We start from the raw sequence: 27,181 nt of genomic DNA, 5'->3' as shown, positions 1-27,181 counted from the left end.
TTTGCAAACTTGTTCTACTTTCTAACTTCCTCAGGGACGCTGACCTTATGTCGAGCAGTGAAGAACCTAAAAAGTCACCCGGAGCCCAGGAAGCTGTTAGAAATATGTTTTAACAGGCGTCTCGTCATCCATGACGATGCAATTCGCTTTCGACCACAGTTGACTGTACAGCTTGCGCGCACGTAATTTTCCCACTTTATTCTTCCTTTCACGTTTATTTTCATTCTGCACACAAGTTTTGCTTAAATGCAGTTTTTGCGTCATGTTTCCCACTGAATTATCTCGAAAGCTTTAACTACTTGAGAACATTTGCACATTACCAGGCGTTTGGTGCTTTTACCAGTTCATATTTCGCTTTTAAGCTTACTATCGGGGCATCACTCACCAGTTATAAGGCGTTCTTGCAAGACGGGTGACTTTTAAGGTTTTAGTGTCTAATTAGAGCCAATTTGGTACTTTAGGCTGATGTTAGTTACTGACGAGGAAAAGCCGAAACACCAACAATCCAATTTAGTCACAGTTTACACTGTTCGCGCGCGCGTGATACCGGGTTCTTCGGACACTTTGAAATGATAATTTTTCACTACTGAAAACACTTTAATTTATTGCGCGAACGAAAAACTAATTATAATTAACGAAGCAAAAAAGACGATCTTATCGTCACGGTGGTTTATTTGATCTGATCTTTCTTAGTAAATAGATCAGCTGGCCGGCTACCGGGTCAAGCACGATAGCAAAAGGCCTTTTCGCACTCGACAATTTACTACCTGTACTCGTGAAACACGCCAAAAAGTTACATGGGAGAACGATCTGATCGCGATGTGTAGATCACATTAGGGATGCTCAAGTTTTCCTACTGAATGTTTTAGTCTCTCGCTCGAACATATGCCGGCCGCCTTGGAATCTCAAGGATTTCAAATCTAATTGCCTCCTACTCTAACTACTGCTAGATAAATTCATTTTTACCTTTCTCATATAAACAAAGTCTATGCAAAAAGTGAGTGTGGTTACACAGCAAATTCCCATATAAACTGGTAACCCTATGATGTCCGAATGATGTAATGCATATTCAAATACGTTCATCATTACTTGGATTTGCGGGTCTAGATCACTAATGACCTATTAAAGTAGTTTTGACCACATTAGTCACCTATGACGGAACTTGATGCCCCCTGGGAACTCGCCAAGTTCCCGAGCTAATGTCACACCTATTTACCAGCACACTCTTAACCGATGTTTACAAGCTTGATTTCAAATGAAAGATATGATACTCCTATTGACTGCTATTGAATTTCATTCAGTTCTGACTTTCGGTTCCAGAGTTACAGGTTGGTTCTTGCGGTCTCATACGAATTTCTCATGTAAACCGGTACAATCGTAGGCCCTAGGCCTAGATTACCGATGGCGAATTGAAAAATTATTGGAATGTATTGTCCACTATCGATAATTCCGGAAGTCCCGGGCTTCCGGGCAAATTCCAGATCTAAAGCCACCTCGGTGACGACTGAACCAAATTTCACTAGCCTAGTCTCAAATGGAAGGTATAATATGAAGTTCGGTGTTTAACCCTCGGTGAAAACCACGCGCTGGCGTCGAGCGCCGCTGCTGTGGTTGAACAGTCAACCGAACTGGAACATTTTGCACGAACAGATGCACAAGGCATGCATGACAACCAACTCCAAAAACAACACAGTTACCTTTTCTCAGATGAACGGCTGGAATTAGCGTTCTAAGCGACGGGTCTACCAGACGCTCAAGGATGTATAATGACTGAGAAAGAGAATTCAATTAACTTTTTGAAAGTTCTAGAAATGCATAATTTAACCGGTGTGAGGAGGCCTCCTGGCCTCCGCCGTTGGAGGAGTCTAGTTCTCCTCGGGTGATGAAATGAAATTATCGCGGATGGGTAGCACGCAGATCTTTGAGATCGCGTTTATAACTACCATCCTTCGTCTGTACCTTGACGACTCGTACGTTTTTATCTGGTCCCTGCTGAATCTCCGTCACTCGCGCTAGTTGCCATTTTAACGCAGGTATAGTCTCTTCCTTGAGCACAACCATAGTGCCTACACGTATGTTGTCTCTTTGCCGTGTCCACTTTGTCCTGTTGTGAAGATTCGACAGGTACTATGTCGACCATTTCTTCCACAACTGCTGCGTGAACCGTTGTGTTTTTTACCAAGCAGATAGTCGGTTTTCTGGTATCGCTTCGAGATCGGGCTCTGGAATTGCTGTCAAAGGTCGCTGTACCAGGAAACGTCCCGGTGTTAGTGCTTCGTAGTCGTCTGGGTCGTTGCTAACTGGGGTGAGCGGCCGTGAATTCAAAATCGTCTCGATCTGAACCAAAACCGTCTTCATTTCGTCATACACCAGGGTGTGCATTGCAAGCGGATCGAATGTTTGAAAAGCGTCTTGAAGGATTTCACCGCGGACTCCCACAGCCCGCCGAAGTTTGGTGAACGTGCTGGAATAAACCGGAACACTATTTTGTCGTCTGCCGTCTCCTTTGTGACAGCATTCTGGTTCTGTTGGCTATGAAACAGCTGGCGAAGTTCATCCAGCTCTCGTTTTGCATTGACGAAATTCTTAGCATTGCCACACATAATCAAATCGGTCTACCACGTCGAGATGTAAATCGCTTCAACGATGCCAGGAACGCCTGTGTGGTTAGGTCTGCAACTATTTCCAAGTGTACTGCCTCGGTCACTAGGCAAACGTAAACAGCGATGAAACATTTTACAGGCTGGCAACGCCGATGCGGATAGACCAAAGAAAATGGTCCACAGTAATCGACTCCGACTCTTCGAAACGGTGAACAGGGAGTTACTCTCTCGGGTGGAAGATCTGCCATGATCTGATCCTGTACCTTGGGCCGTACTCGAAAGCAAGCGTCGCACTCGTGGATTACCTACCAGGTTTCTGGTGTAGCTTCCGATGGTAGTAAACAACTACGATTTTTGTCAGCGGGTGATAAGATTCAAGAATATACGGATGCTTGCGATTCGGTGACACAGCTGCATGCCGTAACCGGCCGCCGACGCACAGTACCCAAGTAACAATTCAAGTTTTATAGCTCGCTACAAGTGCAATCTAAGTTTTATGAAAGGCTATAAAACTATCATAAAACCTCAATTGTTACTAGGGTATGCCTTCCTTGAGAATCGGTTTTAGTGAAATAATGCGCGACGAATCTCGCACGTGGAGTTGCTTAGACAAATCGGCAAGCTCCTGCGGAAAGCTTTCTTGTTGAGTTAGCCGGACTAGCATTTGTAATGCCTCATCGAGTTCTGATGCCGTGATAGGACTGTGCCTTCTGCAGTTGCGGTTGACTGCTTGAGCGTTGAACCGAAAACGGCGAATATAAGCCGTAACACGAACTAGCTCCGACAGTGACGATCGTAGTTTGAAAATCTCGGCGGTTGTCTGGAGAACCAACCTCGTAGTCTTTTCCTCCAAATCTGCTGACTCGATGTTTTCTTCCCATATCTCCTTGGTCTCAGGTCGATACGCTTCTTCCAATAACAGCCAGCGCGGTCCGTCAAACTAAGCATGTTGGTACTGAAGCTGCGCTGGGAGACTATGTCTGCTGGATTTTCTACACCTGCGACGTGATTGCAGGTGCTGTCCTTCGTAATGTGCTGGATCTCAGAAACTCGATTTGCGACGAACTGCTTCCATCTTGACGGCGACGATGATAACCAGCACTTAACGATCATCGAGTCCGTCCAAAAGAACGATTTTGCCGAAATGCGGAGACTTTGTACGACCTTTTCGTATAAATGAGCAAGCAAAAGCGCTGACGATAATTCCAAGCGGGGTATTGACTGCCTTTTCTTCTTCTTTTTAAGGTTTTCAAGCGGAGCAACCCGCGACTTGGGCACAGGGCCGTCGAGAGCCACGTCGGGCCCCAAGGCTTGTATTACTGCCGGGCCCTTTTAAATCTAAACCCTCTAGTTCAACATGAGTTAGTACCTCTTCAGCCAAGAGAAACTCGTGAGTCCGTGGTTTCTATTATTCTCCGGTTGGCTTATATTGACACATCATCCACAGATAGCGGGCCAGACAGGTGAATTTCGACAGCTTCTTATGCCGTGGTATCCAAATCGGGTAAAATTGACATAGTTTTTCAATTTGCGAGTACTGGAGTGTACATAACGATTAACAACGTAATTAAAGGTGCACGGTGCGAGTTCGTGTATTCGTACCTCGTTTATGTCATCGTCTATATATACAGAGGTACTGATTTCATGTCGCCACAACCAACGATATATTTCGTTCCGCGACAAACGCTTGTACTGGATTGATGGTCTGGAACATAATCAGCACGCTATGTCTAACATGGTGAAACTGTAGGGTGTAAACATTGGTCAGCTTTACCTCAGTTTGTACTTTTAACAATAGATCTTAAGGGGTGCGTCTGGTGTAGTGGGCAAAAAAATCGACTTCTTTTTATTCGGCTTAATTGTTAGTATTGAACCTCTAGAATAGTCTCCTAGTCCTTCTAGTATTTGCTGTAATTCACGCATATTTCAATCTACCGGCAACAATTTTCGAAAAACTGACAGCGGTAAAAATACAGTGTAAACAATACACTCTAAACTACTTCTACCCAAACTTTCAAGAAAAAATACCCAATGAGTTATTTTCTACAGTGTTTTTTCCGTGACGCAAATTGAAACGTCTTTTTCAAAATGGCGAACGCGATAACACAAAAACTAATCAACGAATCTACTTGATTTTTTCATGAGAATGCATGTAGCATGTAGCTTTTCAGAAAACTGAATAAAAAAATGTCTTCCTATTATTTTGAAGAAAAGTGTACGAATTATGAGATTTTTCGGTATTCATGAATCCATTTTCCGCAACTCGAGCTTTTTTCTATTTTTTGGTTCATCGAGTAACTACAAGTCTAAGCTTTATAAATCTTATTGAATATCCTGTGCCAGACAATTTTATCAAGAGTTATCGTGTTCGCGATTGACGTGTATATTGTTGAGCGTCCACTCTTGGAACGCTCGTATGTGTCGCTTTGCGTGACTGAAAATATATTTTTTGTGTGCACAATGAATGAATAAATAAATCTTAACATTACACAAAAGATCCTTTGTTGCCTTGCTTTCAAAATCGTAAAAAAACTTTTGGTTTGAGCACTTAACACCAGACGCCCCCCCTTAGGAAACGTCTCGGAAGGTAAACAGGAATACAGTTTGACCACAGTAGGCCACTTTCTCCTTGTCACTCATTTTTTTCGAAATAGTGGGTTTTGCTTCTACTGTGCAGACAAAGCGACACACTGATTGATTTATTTGCTGGTAGCGGTGGAGCTGTTTTAGGCTTTTGTTGTAAGCAAGATGAGAAGGTAGCAGATGCAGCTCGAAATTCTCATTTAAAATTACTAAATCAAAAAGATTTTCAATTTACACAAGTTTATCTCATATTGAATCCAAGAAAACCGTTTCTAATCACAGATTTTATGCACGTTTAGCTAATAAACAATGTGATATGTATAACGTAGGAGTGAGTATATGTAGGACCCAACAACAATATAGATACTGAACGCAGTAATCAGACGTGAGTACAGGGGGCAACCGAGTACTGCTGCTGAACCAACGGGTGAGACGCTTAGCACAAATCGAATTGTGCTCACAAACAAACAGTGTGGTAGCTTGTGTCGCGATGTGCCACGATGTGCCATGGTGTTCAGTAAAACAAAAGCAATGGTTGCTATGATTATTCAACTACACTTTGTTGACAGTTTTTGAGTTGTCAAAAGTGTTCTTCATTGTGCCACACATTGTGGTAACGAGTGTAATGATCGTGTATTACTGTGAATCGTAATCTTATATCGTGTTATCGTAGATGATACAATGTGTATGGCACTTTGTTAAGCGACTCACCCCTTGTGCTAAACTGAACTGATTTGATTTCTTTATTTCGCACATTATAATCAGGTTCTTATAGACTTCACACACATGTTTGGTGAGGCCTAAGATCTATCTATCTCAACACAATGCATTTTTGGGGGAAAATTCCTAGAACGTGCTATAAAAATACAAAAAAAATCATATTATTCGGTTAATTAAGGTCAGTCTACCTTCTCATCATGCCCAGAGTAGCAGCTAAAAATCGTTCCGCTATAAATACACGGCAAAAACAACTACAGTCGAATTGTGTTGTTATTGATTTTAGAAATGTCCTGTAAGACCAGCTACTTGAAAAGTGAAACAATTACTAAACGTACAGATTGGGCTCAATCCTGGAGAAGTTAACGCCCTGCAAATGCACCATATCAAAAATTAAGAAGCACAATCGTTTGTTTCACGCGAAGACAAGACGTGACAATAGGGGGAGGCGTTTTTGTTCCAATTTTACGCCAGTATGGTCCAGCTCCTGATTGGTTGATTCTGACTTTTTGCACCGTACGCAATGTTACTGCACGGATAGCGAAATGATGTTTGGCAGTGTTGCTATATTGATAGGAAAAGATTGTTATTAATTTTGACAAATAAAATTATTATCGTTAAAAAATAAAAATGACTAAATTGAACTGAAATTGTGCAGCAAAGTGAAAAAGGTATTAGTCATGTATTGACCGTATACGTGGTCCATTAACTTTAACAAAAATAAGACAGAAACCACACTATAATCTGAAATTATTCAGTAAATGACTTTATCAAACCTTACTAAACACCCATGACATGGAAAAACGGTGCCTTTCGTCAATATAGTGGATTCAAGATACAATATATTGCCCGAATAAAATAAATTAACAAGACTCTAATTTCATTAATAAAAATAGCAACACTGTTCGGAAGATTTCGGCAGGGTGAAAATGTGCGAAATGAAGAATGCCGAGGGAAAAATAAGAAACCGATTTTCACGTCTAGTCTTAGGTTTCACGGAACAACATGCAGCACACCAACGAAAGCTGTCACGTTAACAACATCATCCTTATACATATAGGCAATGGCTCCATAGAGAGGCGCTTACATGAATTATTTCCACACACCCCTGGCATCGTGATTAAGAGATTTAAGTAAAGAGACGGAGAAGTGGCTTCCATAACAGCTGAATCTTCGCATTTTCCCGGGTGTTCCTGACGTTTTCTTGTGATGAAAATGCTTCCGTTTAAACCAACTCCTTCATACGAAACCATTTTATGCGGATCAACCGGGAAATGGGATTTATCAGACAACACCGGTTATGCACCCATAGTAATTTCCTATGCGCGAATTCTGCAAAAAGGCACTGAACCAAGGAAAACATTGTGTAATTGCAGGTAAAAAAGCCCGCTTACTATAACCGTAAACAGCACACTGTCAAATCTTATGCCAAACAAAAAACGACTACAAACCAATATCTACGGATCTGACAGGAACAAATATTCACTCAACAACAATTGCGCCCAGTGTCTCCAAGCCAACAACCGGCACCACCAACAAAGAAGCGAACGTGGAAGAAGACGGATGCGTTTGTCCGTGCGCTCGCATTACTTTTTGACGCTCTATTGCTTCCTTCGAAACTAATTTGAATTGACTTCTCAACGTTTTGTAGTGTATTCCGTCGATTCAAGCAATAAAACTCGTTTTTTAACTTGTACACAATGTAGACATTAGGGTGGGGCATTGTTATATGGAAAAACGTAATCATAGCTACATCAACCGAGCACAGTACTTTTTTGGTACCTTTTGGGGTCCCAAACAACTGTGCAAAATTTGGGGTCGATTGGTGTTGACCCGGCGTGGTGCATTGCGTTTGAAATTTGTATGGAGATTAGTATGGGAAAACCTACATTTTTGCATTTTTAAGTCTACAGACTACAATTCTTCCTGTAGTATGCCAACAAATAGATATGAGTATAGTCCAGGATATGCTGAACAACTTTGACGAAGGATGTATGGTGTTAGAATGTCTCTAAACCAAGTTATAGCTGTTCAAAGTTTAATACATCGAATTAAATGCCAAGAATCATTTTTATTGCCAACACTGCGGGTGTACCAATGGAAATTCATTTAGAATTCCAAAATAACATTATTTATTTTAGATTTACCACATTGGTATGTTTGAATGAATTATTCAAAAGCCTTAGCTCAATTTCATGAGCGTAGGTAGTTGAGCAATGGGGCGTAATGAGGGGTGAGGGGGGGGGGACTTTAATATGTAGAAATTCGAACTGAAATGTTGTCGAGTTGGAATGTTCAGACGAATTATTTCAAAACATTCACACAATGTCCTACGCATAATAGTAACGCTGAAATAAAACATACTGTGTCCTTTTGCCTTGACTTTTATCAATTGCCCTGGCTGACCCCCCCCCTCTCATCGGGCCTGCTTGGGCAACAGTTGCACAGCCACAGACCCAGCCTCTGTAACTGTTCTAATGTACACGCAGGCTCCATACGCTAGCTCGGATGCGTCACAGAATCTGTGAAGTTCCACCTCTGCACTGCTGCTAATGCTTCCAACCTACCGGGGGACCGAGAGACTATCCAAACCGGCGAGGTTTCTCCGACATTCGTGTTAATACTCTTACAACTCTGCAGTCAGCGGTTCATCCCAATAACACTCCTGCTTCCACTATTTTTTGATGAAGACGTTCGCTTGGATGATGACTGGCTCCACGAGCCCTAGGGGGTCAAACAATCGCAATACGTTGTGTAAGAATTTCATTATCGTCCGACAAAGGTGCGTTGTAAGTGGTAACGATCGATTCAGAATTGGGTGCTTCTAACAACTCTGAAAATACATATGATGGATTGATTATCAGAAAAAATCATATACAAATGATTGCTTTTTTATTATTTACCTTGGTAGGAAAATGGAACGAATCCGGAAGGTCCTGCAATGGCAGTTAATCTTTCGAAGGACTCTGAAAAAAGGTTTCAAAGAACAAGAGTTCGTGTTAGTAGTTTGAAGAAAAGAATTGAAATTTAAAAAACAATCAAATCATATTTTCGATAATATTTGTATTTGTATTTGCATTTGTAAAAATTTTATTCATCTAACATTTAATGTCTTAATGAAATTTCCTAAAACTAGTGTGATTCAATTCGTCTTCTAAATCCAGATGTGGTGAGGTTAAAATCAAATAATTCGGAGAACTCGTTGAACCTCCAAACCATTGCGATGACAGGACTGTTGGCAGCATAGTCAGTTGGTCTCATTTCAGGAACAAGCATCACTCTTTGGCGAAGAGTACGAGATGGCGCATAGAAATGCATTTGTTCTAGTAGGTCAGGTACGTCGTATTCATCCAGCAGTATTTTGGCCACAAAGACTGAATGCGATGTCATTCTCCTTTCAGCAAGGGTGTGCAAGCCTAACAAACGACAGAGGTCTTCATACGGCGACAAGTTTTGCGGATCACTCCATGGCAAGAAACGCAGAGCATATCTGACAAACCGCCTCTGAACGCCTTCGATCCTATTGATCCAAACAGCATGGTAAGGATTCCAAACGACATTTCCAAATTCTAGCATCGAACGCACTAATGAACAGTAAAGAGCTTTAAAACACAAAGGATCACGAAATTCGTTGGATATCTTAAACATGAATCCCAGTTGTCGATTGGCCTTGTCGATTGTAGCAGAGAAGTGACGATGGTAAGTTAGCTTATTATCCAGTATTCCTCCAAGGTCTTTGATGTAGTCAACACGTTGTAGCGGATTTCCAGAAATATTATAATCAAAAGGGATGGTGTTCCTAGTGCGACGAAAGCTGATGACACTGCATTTGGGAATGCACAAAACCATCATATTCCGCACACACCAGTCGTTAAGAGTATCCAGAACGGTTTGCAGTACCAGGCAGTCGGACTGATCACGAATTACGTAATATAGTTTAACATCGTCATCGAAAAATAATTTGCCACCAGGATTTAAAATACTAGCCACGTCATTAATAAACAGCGAAAATAGCGGCGGTCCGAGTGTACTACCTTGAGGAACTCCAGAGCTGTTTGAAAAGCAATCAGACTGAGCAGTGCCAATACTAACAGCAACTTGACGATGAACGAGATACGATCGAAGCCACTCACAAAACCTAGTCGTGCAGCCAAGTTTTTTTCAGTTTGGCAATCAGGATATCGTGATTCACTTTGTCAAAGGCGGATTTCAAATCAGTATATATCGCATCCACTTGAAGGTTTTTGCACATATTATCCATACAAAATGACGTAAAGCTCACTAGATTGGTTTCCACCGAACGGCCAGGATAGAAACCATGCTGACAGGTGCTAATATAATGTCGGCAGGAATCAAATAGTGTTTCGTTAACCAGTGACTCAATCAGTTTTGATTCAACTCCAAGCGAAGTAATTCCACGATAATTTTCAACGTTACCGGGATCAAAGGACGCTTCTGTCTTCTGGACAGCCGAACGAACCATTTCATCGTCGATGACGAAAACATCCATGCTGAAAATGTCAGAAGGGACGTCTGGAACAGTCAATGCCGAATCTTGAGAGAAGACGCTCGAAAAGTTCCGTGCAAAACAGCTGCACTTATCTTCAGCAGAGAAAGCTGCATCGTTGTCGAGAAACATTTCAGATGGGAGACCAGTTTCCTTCCTCTTAGTGGTAACAAACGACCAGAATCCCTTGGGGTTCCGACGTAAGTTCAGTTGTATGCGATTTACGTAACGTCTATAGAGAAACTTGTTATAACTGCGGTAATCGTTACTAGCGAGCGAAAAAAAATCGCTTCGATAAAGTACATCGTCGATTAGTAAAGCGTTTTAGTCTGCGTAGAGTTCCATTGTACCAAGGTGGTTTCTTGGCAGGTTGATATTTCCAGAAGTAAACATTTGTAGTGAGTTACAGCATCGTCGACATTTGCAAAATGTTGCAACTCATTCCAGTTGATCCGCATTAGAGAGCGTCGAAGAGCGGAATAATCTGTCTTGCGACAATTGAATTTATCGAGAATCGGTTCGTCCTCGTAAAGAAGACATCGGCGGAACTTCAGCAAAATTCCAAAGCAGGATGGTGATTGTCAAGGGGTACCAAAATTTCGGGAGCCTCCACAACAGAACATTCACGTTCTTCACTTTCACTGACAAAAACTAGGTCCAAAAAGCGGGACTGATGATTGGAAATTAGACTAACTTGTTTCAGTCCATGAAAGGCTATTCCGTCAATCAGGAGACGACTCGCAGGAGTGGTGGTCGAAGCAGTCGGGTCGAGGAATGCAAAATCGTGACCAAATGGAGTGCAAATGAGCCCGGGTTGGTTGAAATCTCCAAACAGGAACAATTCGTCACTAGAATCTGCGATAAAACAGACGTATTCCACGGCATCAAAATGAAACTGCACAATATTACAGTCATGTTGCTTTTCCGGAGGTATGTAGGCAGCTCCTATGAAACAGTTTCTAGATGCTGTGCTAAGTTTCACCCACACACTCTCAATGGAAGATAATCTTCCTTCCGCAATCCGACAAGAGACGAGAATGTTCGAAACAGCCACAAGAACCCCACCGCCACGCGAGCGGGTACTGTTAGTGGTGTAACGATCAACTCGGTACACAGTGAATGAATCGCCAGATAGCTGCACAGAGTTAATCTTATCACTCAACCAGGTTTCAGTTAGAACATAAACGTCATAATTTCCATCCATAACAGCCAAATATACCAAATATATCGTCGACCTTCGTTCCTAATCCTCTCGTATTTTGATAATACACTCGTATCGTGTTGTTTGCATCAATCGCGCTTGGTGCACATTGTCCGGGGACGGTGGAAGTAACGAGGCAGGGAACAGCTAACCCGGCCGAGGGAGTCAGTTTTTTGGCAGCATAATGAATTCACGGAACCGCATTCCAGCCGGCCATGACGCAGGATCCAATGCTAAATGCTTCAATCCGGGTTCAAGCCCAACTTTGTAGGACACAACTGTCAAATTGGTGATATCTTTTCCTTTGGGAACCAAGCGAACAACGTCCGAATATACCTGGAACAGCGATTCTCGATGGTCCTGCAATGGCTTCTTCGGTCTCGGGATCATTTGGTTCATACAGTTTATTGTAGCAACGAAAACAAATGAAGGAGCTGCTCTCATCTATTTACTTTTTGTTTCATTGCACAATCGTACCATTTTTGGTAAGTTTTCTGATACGCGTACACTGCAACCTCCATTTACGAACCAAACCGGGGGTTCGTAAATTGAATTAGTTCGTAAAAAAAGTGTTCGTTATTTGGGATTTAGTTCGTAAAAAAAGTTTGCTTCACATTCTTATTAATATTCGTTGGTTGAGCAATATTCTCGATAACCCTGACAATATGGGTATTTTTGGAACGGACTTGACAAGTAGATGCTGAAAATGGACAATTGGAACCGTTTTGAAATCCAAGATGGCGACTTCCGGTTGAGCAATATTCTCGATAACCCTAACAATATGGGTATTTTTGGAACGGGCTGGCCAAGTAGATGCTGAAAATGGACAATTGGAAACTTTTCCAAGTTTGATATCACGATTGCCGGATGAGCATTATTCTTGATAACGAACAATATGGGTTCTATTTCCGTCATACACTCGTCAACCCCATTCCGAAAATACCCATATTGTTGAGGTTATAGAGAATTTATCTAAACCGGAAGTCGCCATCTTGTATTCCAAAATGGCTCAAGACATCGATTTCCGTCATGCACTCGTCAACCCTATTCCGAAAATACCCATATTGTTGAGCTTATGAGAATTTATCTAAACCGGAAGTCGCCATCTTGGATTCCAAAATGGCTCAAGGCATCGATTTCCGTCATACACTCGTCAACCCCATTCCGAAAATACCCAACTCATATTAGTGTCAATTAACTAAGAATACATAAGTATATAACTTCATGCTGTAATGTACGAACTCAAACTTTCCAAAAAGAGTTCGTTATTTCGAATTTAGTTCGTAAAAAAAGTTACGTAAATCCAATATTACGTAAAAAAAGAGTTCGTAAATGGAGGTCTCAGTGTACTCAACATCCAAATACCACAAACTGAACACTTACGTTTCATTCTTCAATTGAACTGTTGTTGTAGGAAACTCTGTTTTCTAACTGATAATTTCTTTCAAAACATTCCTGGTTTTATGTAACATATTCGAACCTACGAGCTAGTGATGCAGTACCAGCAAAAGCAAAATTTACATATTTCTTCAACTTGCTTGCGACAAAAGCTATTGAAACAAACCCAAAATACAGGTAAACATTCTCTACCTACCCAAAAACTATCTGCTAGTCATACCAAACATGTCCTTTGCCTCAGTAAATAGGTTGAATACTCTTTTTTCAAATCCGAGCAACACTCCCAATCTAGCCAAAGTGAATGCTCGGTAAAACTATTTTGAACGCGAGGGGAGGGTAGGATCTGAATGTTTTTCTACATGGTTAATAGACAGCCTCCAGGTTGAAAAGAATGTTGCGCCCAGCTTGTAAGTAAATCATAGAAAATCAAAGATGGCGACTTTCGGTTTAGGGAAATTCGCTGTAACCCAATCAACATGAGTATTTTCGGAATGGTTTTGACGAGTAGCAGACAAACGGTTGGTGTCATTTTAAAATACTAGATGGCGACTTCCGGTTTACCGAAATTCCTGCATGAAAAATCTGGGCAATCATCTAAATCAACCTCAAATATAAAATCTAATCATAAACCAGCAAAATGCAAAATATTTTTATGTGTTCATCCAGGAAAGTGCGGTGAGAATGGAAAAGAGAGAGAAGAAAGAGACGTATGTGGTGTGAGTTGGGGGTTTGAATTTATTGATTGGGTTATAGAGAATTTCGCGTAATCGGAAATCGGCATCTTGGATTTCAAAATGGCGTCAAAAAACAATTTTTGGAACCTACTCGTTAAGATCATTCCAAAAATACTCATATTGATTGGGTTATAGTGAATGTGGCTAACCCGGAAGTCGCCATCTTGGAATTCAAAATGGCGTCAAACATCGATCTTTGTCTCCTACTTATCAAGACCATTCCGAAAATACCCATATTGTTGGGGTGCGGGCCATAAGGAATCTTCCAGACCCATCTCTTCCATCTTTCCGAAAATCTTCTAAGTCTTTTGCATTCAAAAAGACTTAGAATATTTTTGCAAAAACCGCGGTAATTGGAAAATCCGAGTGAAAAAACCTCGTAAAAAACGCACAAAAAACCGCGTGAAAGCCTGGGTGTAATAGATAATACAAGTACAAAATAAAGTTTCAGCTACCGCCGGCGGCTGTCGATCATCCGTTACACTATTGTTTTATTTTTATCATCACCGTCCGTTTGTGTTGATTATTAGCATCAATTTTGTCAGGTCCTATCGCCAGACGCATCATAGCTTTTACCTAATTTCTTCTCCACTAAGGAGAAATATGGCACATAAATTCTGTACTGCCAATAATACTACTTCTTATAAATTATCCTTAATTCTGAAAAAAATGTAACGAGGAAGTCATGGAAAAAAAATAATTATTAAAATTGGCGAATATTTGCCACGGTTAAGAGAATTATTTCGCTTATGTTCAGAAGAGAAATTCAATTGTTTAGTTTTTTTTACATTTTAACGACATTCAATTAGCTAGAGATTACTGGGTAGGGAAAGTTATGAAACTTAGAGCCATAATACTCAAGTGAGAGCAAGGATGTGGAGTAAACAGATCGGAAAACTAGAAGTGGTAGGGTCATTAGAACAGGCTTAATATCGTACGGGCTTAATCTTTGTCTTCTGTCAATGAGGGTCGAGCTTAGGCAGAATAACTACGAATCACCCAAGTTCACTAACATGTGTCCTGATAAAGGTAGACTATCTATCTTTACCGTGACAACCGACTATTTAGTTAAGAATATATTGATTCTATGTGACTGTTAGGTGGATAAAATCAGGATACCATCACAAATATTACGTGCGATGAATTAAAAAAAATGACTCTTTTCGAAAACGAACACTTCTATTATGATTCGATTTAGCGTAAAATTCAATTTACTGTACATGCTTCGATCCGAAAATGTACGTTAAATTGAGGTATACCTGTATAATTAAGCCTATTACACCTTATCCCAGTGGGTTAGGAACAATTTGAACCCATAAGATGGACGTCTGTTTTCTGTGTTTCTACTGGATCACCTACTGACGGCTGTCAGCTGGAGAATCGGTATTAAGAAAAAAATCGAACACGAGTGTCCCAACCAACATAAGTGACCAATTCTGAAATTCACCCACTCGCAAGGAATGCTTCCAAAAGAAGCTTTGCGGAAAGTAGCAGTTGAGTTGAATAACGAAACTTCATCAAAGATAATTTAAACTTCGGAAGAAACCTTCCGGTGAAAGCAATCCGTTCCGCATACATCGTACGTTTTTTTTTTCTATGTGGAAAGCAAATGTTTGCCAATCTAATGCCAATCTGTCCTTATGCTGGTAGATGCTTAAGCAATCCGCAAATCACTAGAATGTGCGGGGGAAAAAAAACTTGTCACAGCAGCAGAAAAGCGAAAAATATTTTTTTCTCGACGTTTCAACAGGAATGAAAAGCGGGAAAAAGAAAGAAAACCCGTCGGGAATGAGACATGGATGAAATTTTCCAGCAGAGTATGTTCGGAACCCAATGAATGGAGTGTCGCATTGCAGACTTTTCTTTTCCTGATGAATTCATCGAATCGGTAGGATAAGAAAATCCCATGGTGTCGTTTTTGTGTGTGTGTATGTTTCCCGGAGTAAATCCCACCAGGGAGTGTAATTCACCATTCCGTTTGTGTGATTTTTTCTCGTGTAGAATTTCCAACGCCTGATGTGTATTTTTCTGAGATGATTGCAGAACATTTTATTTTTCTTTTTGAACAACCTGAAAAACTAATTTGAGTTGATAAAAGTATTTGCAATCAACTAAAACAGTAACAGTTGCAAATAAAACAAATCATATGCGATATGAACGAAATTTAGATAGACATGCGTTCCCAATCCCGTTTCAAAATATTTATCGAACCCTTCTTATAATACTGAACAGCTTTCGAACAGCGATCTGCATCAACCGAGAAAAAGGGTTTTACCCTGCGGATAAAAGACTCTTCTAATATAGCAAACGATAAGATAACCAGGCATCCTTTTCAGTCTCCGTTGCTAAGGCGGGGGACCCAAAACCGCACACGTGGATTTGGATATGGAAATGTCATATGCTGAGACTGATACCCAAACCCGAACAGCCTCCGGCAGTCGACGGGATTCGATTGTGATGTTGCCCAAACCCCACACATATGTGTGCTCTCGCTATTGTCAATTCTGATAGCAATTAACGAATGGTAAATAATAAAATCCTCTTCACACTTTCCGCAGTGTGGTTACGCTGATATGTTTCGGGTCTCCCCCCGTCCCACCCGTCCTGGAGCCTAATTCCCGGCTGCTATCTCAAAAATGGCAAACATATCTGGTGGTGGTGATCTAATTCCCAAGGGTATCTTTATCATAACAGTATACCTGTCTCTCTCTCTCTCTCTCCGTATATCTTAGTCGGGGTGTGCTTTGCTGGAACTGGAAGAATGGAAGGTGGAAATTATTCCAGCCTCGACAGCTATTGGACTCGTCTAGGGGGGGTGGGAAAGAATTTGTCCCCGTACTCCGTGACAGAATAATTGCTTTTCCCTGTCAAATAAGGTGGGCTCTGAGCCGGATCCTTGGCCTGTCCTCCGGGAATAATTATTCACCGGACAAAAGGTAAGGTCCTTGTGCCGGTACTTGCGAGATTTGAATAATTTAATTTTGAAAGCTGAACCGGTTCTTGGGAATGATCAATTGTGCACTTGAGAAAAAATGAATTTCGAATTAATGACCGTTGGATTATGGCATTTCTTGGGCGAAGAATTTCGAATGGGCATTTGGCCGCTCGATGGTTGTGGATCTTGGAGATAATTGGATTTATTGAGTGCTCTGTTGAAAATGGCTCGGTTCTAGTTCGCTGGGATTAAGTCAATATCGAATTATTAAAACTGACTATATCCAGCTAATAGTGAGATGAGACATTTCTTACACATATCACTGTTAGATCATCCATTAGTTTGCAGAACTCATACGAAGTAGGCACCCAACTAGTGGTGGGATGAACACAGTGTCGAGTTCTGCTCGAATAATACCTCGAATAAAGTGAATAAATTGCAGACAATGATTAAAAAATGAAATTCAAAAATTAATTAAGCGAAAAATTGATAAAAAGTTACCAAATTAATAAAATGAGTAGAATTATTAATATAAATCAAATTAATAAAATGAATCAATCAAATTAGTTCAGCCTATTGAATCAAAATGAAAAGATATAAAATTAATGTAATAAATTGGATTGGCTCGAACTAAAATTGGATCAAATGAATAACAGGAATGACTGAACAGAATCAATAGAATTATAAAACAAAGAAACTGAATAAAATGAATGAACTGGAAAAGGAATAAAATTAATCAAATTAACAAAATAATAAAATTTATTAAATGAACAGAATAAATAAAATGAATAAAATGTAAGAAATAAATGAAATGAAAAAAATTAATGAAATGAATAAAAAATCAAACATGAAAAACGATATGGGTAAGTATAATAAAATCAATAAAATAAAGAAAATAAATAGAATTAGTAGAATGAAAAAAGGAATAAACGAAATAAATTGAATCCAATGAAAAAAACTAAGCAACATTAAATAATAGGATAAATTAATAATTTGGATGAAATATTATCAAAGTGAAAATGCTGAATGAAAGCATGAGCTGGAAAAAATGAATAATATGCAAAAAATGAAAAGGTTAATAATATAAGTTAAATTAATGTTATGAATAAAATGCACGAAACGAATAAACTGATCAGGATAAAATAAAACAGACAAAATGAACTGAAATTAATGCTGATTGAAGTTAAGGGTTCAAAAATGAAATGATCATATATTTAGTATTAGTCACATATTAAAAAATAAACTATCCAAAATGAATAAAATCCATCAAATAAATGTGGGGGAACCCGGGACTATTCGGATTTACCTAAGCAAATCGCCCTTTTAGGTGTATAGATGTAAAAAAATTACCGGTGAAAGTTCCTAATTGTTAGTTTGAAACCTCAGCTACATTTTGGTGCCATAAAAGTTCAGGTTCATTTGCACCACTCAATGGCAACGCTAGGCGACGAGCTGCAAACCTCTACGTTCCTCCATCCTTTTACAATATAGGGGCAATTCAGACCGTCATTTTTTTAATTTTTTTATAATGGAATTATACTTATCTATGAAATATTTATAACAAGAAGCAAAAAAAATCGTTTTGCAAAAATTTTATCTGGTAAGTCACGGCTGTCGATTGGCGGCCCATGTATTTTGTTTGCAGTGACGTGTGCAATGGTGTACGCAGCCGCAAGCCGCTGAACGGTGGTTGACGGAATAGGGGGTCCGTATAACCCCGTACGCTCTTTTTGCACAAATGTGGTGAGCGTCTCGAAAATATCTATGTTTTCACCCAAACAAAAAATATTCCCTTAAATAGAAGCCTCAAGCTTTCCAAAACACTAACCTTTTATTTTTTCACTTTGATTTGTTGCTTTAATCACGGTTTTTCCATTATAATGATTTTTGTTTTGAGAATGGCAAAACAACGAAACACTTTGTATCTCTTTTCTACAAAGAACAAAGAATCAAATTCAGCTCTTAAAATTAATGTTTCATAATAGCGGTTTCACGAATATGTACGATTGTCAAAAAGTCTGAGAAATCGAGGGAGTCCGAATTAACCCCCCCCCCTGTCTTAATAGCCCCGGGTCCACCTACTAAAGAACGTGTTTATAGAATTGAATAAAAGAATTAAATAGGAATTTGAGAATCATTGTTTCAGAAATAAATAGAAAGCAGTGTACAGTGTCTAGGTTATGTTAGCGGTTTTCTAATTGTCAATAGTACAAAAGCTGTGCAATCAGTTGATTACAGTGATGTCTCACCCTTATAGCTTGTGAATTGTTTCGTTCGGAATTCTTGTTCCGGAGGTACGGATTAATGAGTCCTATACAAACCAATACCACGAAAAAGACTACTAATTGTGACTGCCATTGAAACTCCAACTGATGCGATCTCAGCACAGAGCAAATGTGGGCAACTGAAACCTTCGCTATAAGTTAAAAGAATCATTATACATGTATTCGCTGCCGAGAGTTTAAGGGGTCTTTGTGAGACTTTTTTCCGGATCTAATTTGTGGATATTATTGTACGTTGATCCCTTATTTTTTATAAAAGTGCCTACCAGTACAATTAATATGCATTTCGAATAATATAAACGTAAAACGGGTAATCTTAGTTTTTAGATGACATATTTGAACATATGTTTCATTCAAATTTCAATAGCGAGACGAAAAGTTTAAGAAATACACGTGGAATGTCTGTTTTCAGCATTTTTATCTTCAAACATACGGTAATATTTATTTGAGATACCTAAGGTCGGTTCCGACAGCATGAAGTAACAAGTTACTTTACGCTTGTCCGGACATGCCGTAGACTCAGGTGATTCGCATTTCTAATGCCAAAAGACCCTGACTTCTACGGTAGCAGACAAAAAGTTAAGTCGCCGGTGAGCTCTAAGCTTGCATATATGATCCTTCCACGCTTTTCTAAACTTTCTCCCTTCAACTCCTTGCTCTCCCTTGAGTACTATGGCTCTAAATATTGAAAAATATACTTCACCTTCCAGTCCCTTGCTAATTAAATGCCGTAACAACTGTTGACAAATTGACTAAATAGGTCGTTAACAAAAATGGTTAACAAAAAAAAATGGTAAAAATAGATACCTAAGGATTTCTTTAATTATATTATGTATACAAACACTCGATGTAGAATCGAATTAAATTGGAGTTCATGTGTTTTTCGATACTTGATCACATGGCTGCCCATAGTGCAACGTTTCGAAGACATATTCCTTCATCTTCAGAGGAAAGCAGGGTTTAAATTGGTTATAGTTTTATCATAATACAAACATTTTGCAAATTTTTGCGGGTCCAGAAATATTTTATATTCCAAGTAGGATGTAATATTAAATTTGTTTCCGTGAGTGACTCTGTTTTATACTAAAATATAAAAAAAAACTATTTATAGGGAAACAGCAAACAAAAAATTGTTTTGTCTTCCTCAACATTGGACATTATCATAAGGATGGCCAAAACTCGAAATCGCAATTACGCTACAGCCGGGCAGTTGAATATCTGATGATATGCGGTTCCGTACTCGGATTCGCAAAGATCACATGAAAAAGACTCAGCGCGCTGAGTAGTTGCCATATGAAAATTGAGTTTGCAGTGGCCGATTAAAGAACTGGTCAGAGTGCCGCGGTGGAGTCGCGAAAAATGCAGGAAATTTTTTGAAATCACAGGGCACGATTGTTCTAGAAACGCCCTTGTTTGGCAACACGTTTGTAGATTTATCCAATAATTGCGGTGCTTGAACGAAGCCCAGGACAGTATTTTTTTTCTTTTATCCAATTTGTTGAAATTGACTTGGCGGGCTCAGTACCAACAAAGTCAATCGCTGCTCCTGCCCTGACCAATTCGTCGGTGTTTCCAGTAATACCGGAATGTCCGGGCACCTAGACAAGATAGATATCGCTAACAATGCTTAGCTCTTAGATTTGGGTTCGGTACGCGATCACTAGTTTGGACCGTGATTCGTCCGAGCTAAGAGCCTTGATTGCTGCTTGACTATCGGAGCAGAAGTTTGTAACTCTACCGAACAATAATCGCAAAGATTTCTGCTTGTATTGCAGTACAGTATCTACCAAGCGAGTGAGACTGTTCCCATCTCATTTCACGACAGTTGACACCAGCACCAGCACGTGCTTCAATCAGAGAGCCGTCAGTGTAACAGGCCACTTGCGTTTTTTGTTGTCTGTTCATACAGCCAGATACTCATTTTTCTCGAGAGGGAATCTTTAAATGGAATGACCTGTAAGGAAAACAAGCGCAAGCGGTGTGGCAGAGGGAATTGCTAGTCTGGTCGTGGTGGGTTCCTGATTAGATGTCGTCGAAGAGACCAGCGTTATTAAGGAAGTTTAGGACGATTTCTTCCCTTACGGAGCCATTGGCCAGGGTGTCGAGAATTGAGGGCGGGATGTCGTGTCTTACGCGGAAGTCCTGGAGCTCGAGGCAGTTGTGGAGGATGTGTTTGACTGTTGTTCTGGTTCCCTATGTGGTGCAGATAGAGGGTGGTACATTCGAGGTTGTGTGTGTCCCCAATCGGGGCAGGACATTCTGTTCCTTCCAATCTGGGCTATTTTACGAGTATCACTTTAATTTTCTGTCCCTGGGACGCCTGCCAGTGGTCGATGAAGTTATTGTTAAGGACTTCGTCGAAGTGCCGCTTGATGTCCACGTTTGGCACTTCCTCTCCGACCCAGCGCTGCCAGATGATCTGTTTTGGTGTTTCCCTGTATGCTGCTGTGCCCGGGGATCCAGCATAGTGTGGTGAGTGGATCAGCATTCATCTCGATGGCCTGAACAAAGGGGTGTCGGGACTGTCCGCTGTCCATCGCGTGGCGTTCCGGGAGGAAATCGGTGAAGATCGTGGTTGCTGTGTCTTCTGGCATTTGAGACAGGGCCAATGCGATGGCAGCGCCAGACGTAGGGATGAGCATGTCCCGCCGTAGCGGGCTCCGACTCCTACCTCGCCATCCTTCCTGGATTCGTCGGTATAGATCAGAGTATGATTATAGAATCGCCGCTCCACTAGTTCATTGTAGGGTGAACGGGTGACTTCGAGGACTCCGCCGGCCCAGATCGTCTGGGACAGGCTTGTGTCGATTTGGGGGGATATGGCGTTCCATAGTCGAGGTCATATCCGATGCAGTCGGACTTGGAGTGGTAAGAGGGATCTGGCGATCTCAACGTACACTTTTCTGGTTGCATACAGCGTTAACTGGAGTTTGCAACTATATACTGGTACGGCCTTTGGTTCTCCCGATCGCGACCAACACGGTGTCATCCGCGTAAATGAATATGAGAATCCCCTTGAGGAGAGTAGCGTATATCGTCTCCATACTGCCAGGATGGATCCCTGGGGTACTCAGTTTTGCTTTGAGAATATTCCAGATTGGCTGCCGCCGACTTCGACTCAGAGTCCGGAGCACAGAACACAACCGGAGCACAGCCTCCCACCATACGGTGTTGTATGACTTGCCTATGTCTAATGCGGCGATTTCGGTTTTTAGGCCGTCTCGCTCTGCCTGGTCTAGAGTTTTCCCAGGGATGCTAGGTAGGACTCTGTGCCCCTACCTTCCTGGAAAGTGTGTTGCCGGTAGTCCAGTAGCTAGCGTTGCTCAACGGTTGTCATTAGCTTTCTGTTTACTATCCGTTCGAGGATATTTTCGGTGCAGGGGAATAAGGTAGCTAATGGATTGACAATCTTTGGCCGTTCAGGTCCCCTAAGCCCTTTTGAGGATCGGAACGACGAGGGCCGTTTGCTACGACTCCAGGAGCCCGCCCTCCCAGATCTGGTTGCAGCATTGGAGGTGGGCTCTTTCTTCCCACCGGTAGGAGCCGGTCAGAAGAGCATAACAAAACAATAACACTATTATAACTATGGTTGATATTTATAACAACTGGAGTTATATTCAGATAACGGAATGGAAAATGGATTGCGGACAGTTTTCTATACTGTCAATATTATAACATAATCTATTATGAAACGATAAATTTATGAATTGATCATTTGTTACTAGCTCACTGTCATTAGATGATTATATCTAATACAGTTCTCTTACAGACGACTTTTCTACTTTTGAAAAAATTATATCTCATTTAGTTTTAAGTTTGATAAAATCATATCAAATTTTGTTACAATTTTGTTATCATTAGCCAGTTTTTTGCTCTATTTTATGTCATTTTAACAACTAACCAGCCGGATTTATAACAGGTTCTGTTTCAAAATATTTTTGAAATAAATAACTCCAGGTGTTATAAATCAGTTATGCCCTTCTGATCGGGAGGGTCCTTAGAAATCAGTATCCGACGTTGTCGATTCCGCCTGTGAGGGCGTCTATCAATTCCTATCCGGAGAAGGGCTGGTTCCACTCGAGCGATGAATCGGGGAAGAATGTCATGAGAGTGGCGTAGAGTAGGCTTTTCCTAGCCTGGAACTCGGGTGGCAGTGAAGCGGTCGCTGAGAGAGAGAGAGAGAGAGAGAGAGAGAGAGAGAGAGAGAGAGAGAGAGAGAGAGAGAGAGAGAGAGAGAGAGAGAGAGAGGAACAAACCGTCCCAGTTCATCGACGATTTCACGAGACTCAAGGGCTGCGAAGCCTCCGATTTCCAACTAGACTCCGGTGTAGCGCCTTTTCCCACTAAGTGCGTTTACTCGTCGCTAGATTTCCTCTGTTGGCGAGTCGGGGTGGATTCCATCCAAGAATGCATTCAAATTTGCGGATTTGGCCTCGGCTGTTCCCGTGCGTCGTTCCGAAGCTGGCAAAAAGGCTGGACCAAGAATGGGTGAGAACCGGCTCTTTCCGGAGGGTTCGGAAGGCTTGTCGTCGATTTCTGGTAGCGCTTGCGACCTCGGGGCACCACTGGTGCACCTCTCTCCGCGGGGGGTGGTACTGGCCCGGGGGATACTGGCCTTGGCGGCCTGGTGGATGTTCCCCGCAGGCTCATACGGACTTTTGTGGGCCGAAATTGACTACAAACACTTCGCCGAAGTTGGTCTAACCGGCATCTTTATACAGCCATCGTCACCGCCGGGAAATTATCGGGGGGAGGGGACTGCCTTGTGGGTGATTAGAAAGGGATAATGATCGCTGTTGCATGAGTCCGACAGGAAGTAGAGCAAATGGTGAGGTCTTTCTGTGATCTGTTCCTCTGGCGAAGGTTGGGCTCCCGTTGTTGAGAATAACGTACCGTTGTTCACAACGGCTTCCAGAATTTCATTGCCGCGACGGCAATGGCATCGTAATTCCCAGACGGAGCAGCGTGCGTTGCAGACACCCATTATCAGGAACGGGTGCAGAATTTGTCACATCTAAGAACCAGTATTATATATCTCCAAATCCTAAAGTATCTGCTGAATCCATTGGTATGTATATTCCAAAATGGAAATTAATAAAATATTGAAATTTGACAGTTATAATCGAGATGATATGTACAATATTTCTTAAAAATGCTGGTATTATATAGTGATATTTATTTATGTTCTCACCATTTCTCACCACAGTAAGGGACCATTCATAAATTACGTAACGCTTTTAGGGGGGGAGGGGGTGCAACAAGTTGTGACATGTTGTGACATAGGGGGGAGGGGGAGTTAGCTAGATCGTTACGTAACATGTTTTCACCGAAGAAAAAAATATTTTTTCTTGGAATTTGTTACGTAATAGGGGAGGGGGGGATGGAGAAATGTGTGACAATTTGTTACATGGGGGGAGGGGGGAGTCAATTTTGGGCAATTTTTGCGTTACGTAATTTATGAATGGTCCCTAAGTGAATCAAGAGTAAAATGGCTGCCACTTTCTGCCATTTTGTGTTTAATAGGCCTTTTACGAAACGATGTATTATGCGTACCATTCATACTATTTATTTGCGCGATTTTATAATTGACGTCTTTTTTAATTTTTTTTTAAACAATTAGTCTGCTTTTGGAGAATGTCTGTGCAGTATTTGAACGGTTCAAACATTCATTCGTGTCCGATTATTGCACGAAGCGAACGTGCAACAACGAATTAAACGAATCAAAGTAGGCCCTGGCACAAAGCAAGAGATGATGATTATTATTTTATATGCTTTACTAACATTTGAAAACATTTACCTAAATAAATAGTGAATTGAATATTATTGTACGATATTTAATGGAATGACATGGGGTTTTGAATGAATATTTCTTCCATTCATCACGAGTCGTATCAGGTTCATTTTCAGTCGTCAATAAAAAGCTTCGATTATTTTCAGCTCTGCTCTCCAGGGTATGGGTTTCTTGTATAACTAGTACGAATGGGTTGTGTCGGGTGATGATGCCATGGAGGTCTCCCTGGTTCTGTCATGGCCGATTGGCGTTCCATTGAAGCGCCAGCGAACTGCGGTCCAGGATGTGGTCGGTTTTGGAGCTGGTGGTCGACTTGGACCGGGAACTGGGTCAAGCTCCAATCTGCCGGTGTGTTTCTGTGCTCCGTCGTTCCAGAGCTGGGCGCCCGTTGTGTGATATCGGGCTTGATCGTTGCCCAAATAGAGGGTCTGGGGGGCCGGTGTTGTCGAAAGTTAGGGGTGGGGTTTTCTTGTTCCGATGAGAGGGGGAGGCAGCCAGGACAATTGCTCTGGGGCTCTGGTCGTATTTGGGGGCCCGTGTTTTTATCCGGAAGATAGGCGAACACGTCCGGCTTTCATAAAAGAGCAATAAAAATAGCAATATTAATTTCCTTGTAATAATTCGTCTTATTAAATTGATATGTGATGAAAACGTAGAAAAATGAAAACTTTATTTGATAGTTGATATTTGATAAAACAAGGGAGTTGTCTACTTTGTGTACAAGTTTATAAAACAAGTTTTATTGCTTGAATCGACGGAATACACTACAAAATATTGAGAAGCCAATTCAAAGTATTTTCGAAGAAAGCGTCAAACAGAAATGCGAGGTCACGGACAAATGCATCCGTGCTCTTCTACGTTCGCTTCTTTGCTGATGGTGCCGGTTGTTGGCTTGGAGACACTGGGCGTGGTTGTTGCTGATTGAATATTTGTTCCTATCAGATCCGTAGATATTGATTCTGTAGGCTTTGTGGTTCGGCATAATATAACGGTGTGCTGTTTACGGTTATAGTAGGTGGGCTTTTCTAAGCTGCTTTTGCACAAAGTTTTCCTGGTGTAGTATCTTTTTCTGGAATCAACCATGGTTGCAAAGCCAGTATTGTCTGATGAAACGTTTCATTTTCGGTTGATCTGCATAAAATGGTTGCGTATGAAAAAGTTGGATTGTACGGAAGCATTCTCACCACAATAACAACGTTTGGGACACCCGAAGTTACAGCTCGTATGGAAGTCACTTCTCTGTATCTTGACATAAATTTGTTAATCACGTTGTCAGGGGCGTGTAGAGATAATTCGTGTAAACACATCTCTCTAGAGCCTTGCGGAGATGATGTTGTTAACGTGGCAGCTTTCGTTGGTGTTCTGCACGTTGTTCCGCGAAACAATCGACTGTGTTGATTGTTTGATATGGTGCATTTGCAGGGCTTTAACTTCTCCCAGATTTAGCACAATCTGCACATTTCGTAATTGTTTCACTTCCCGAGTAGCTGGACTTACAGGACATTTCCAAAATCCAATAGCAACACAATTCGTCTGCATTCGTTTTTTCCGTGTATCTATAGCGGAACGATTTTTAGTTTCTACTCTGGACGAGATGAGAAGGTAGACTGGCCTTAATTAACCGGTGATTAAAATGGAAAATTATTGCATTTTTGTATTTTTATACCACGTTATATGGAATTTTCTTCTAAAAGTGCATTGTGTTGAGATTGAACGGTGATTTTGGGCCTCGCCAAAGATGCGTGTCTATAAGAACCTAATTATAATGTGCGAAATAAAGAAATCAAATCAGTACAATTCATCCAACAGCAGCAGTACTCGGTCGCCCACTGTGCTCGTAGTTGTTTAAGTTGTTGCGTCTTAATATTGCGTTCTGTGTCTATATTGCTGTCCTACATATTCTCACAGCATATCGAAAACGACTCCTACGTCAGACATATCACATTGTTTATTAATTAAACCTGTATCAAATCTACGATTAGAAACGAATTTTTTGGATTCAATATGAGATAAACTTATGTAAATTCAAAATCTTTTGATTTCATAATTCTAAACAATAATTTCGAATCTATTGTGATCAAACTGTATTCTTGTTTACTTTTAGCGACGTTCCTTAAGATCTATTGTAAAAAGTAGCTAAAGATGGCCAATGTTTACACCCTACAATTTCACCATGTTAGACTTAGAGTGCTGATTATGTTCCAGACCATCAATTAAACAGAAAACGGAATATATCGGCTCCCCGTTGCAATAAAAATTCTAAATCCCTCCGGGGGTTGGAAGTATTATTCTAGCTATTGTATCACCTGCAGATCGTTCAGCATCCTTCCGGGGGTGCAGAATGTTCTGTTTTAATTGTTTTGTGTCGTTACCCAAGTAACCATAAGCTCTAATTTAAAACTCTAGATAATCTATAAGTCAGCATTTCCA

Source organism: Topomyia yanbarensis, chromosome 2, assembly GCF_030247195.1.
Source record: "Topomyia yanbarensis strain Yona2022 chromosome 2, ASM3024719v1, whole genome shotgun sequence".
In the NCBI taxonomy this organism is placed as follows: Eukaryota; Metazoa; Arthropoda; class Insecta; order Diptera; family Culicidae; genus Topomyia; species Topomyia yanbarensis.
This window is presented reverse-complemented; position numbering follows the sequence as displayed.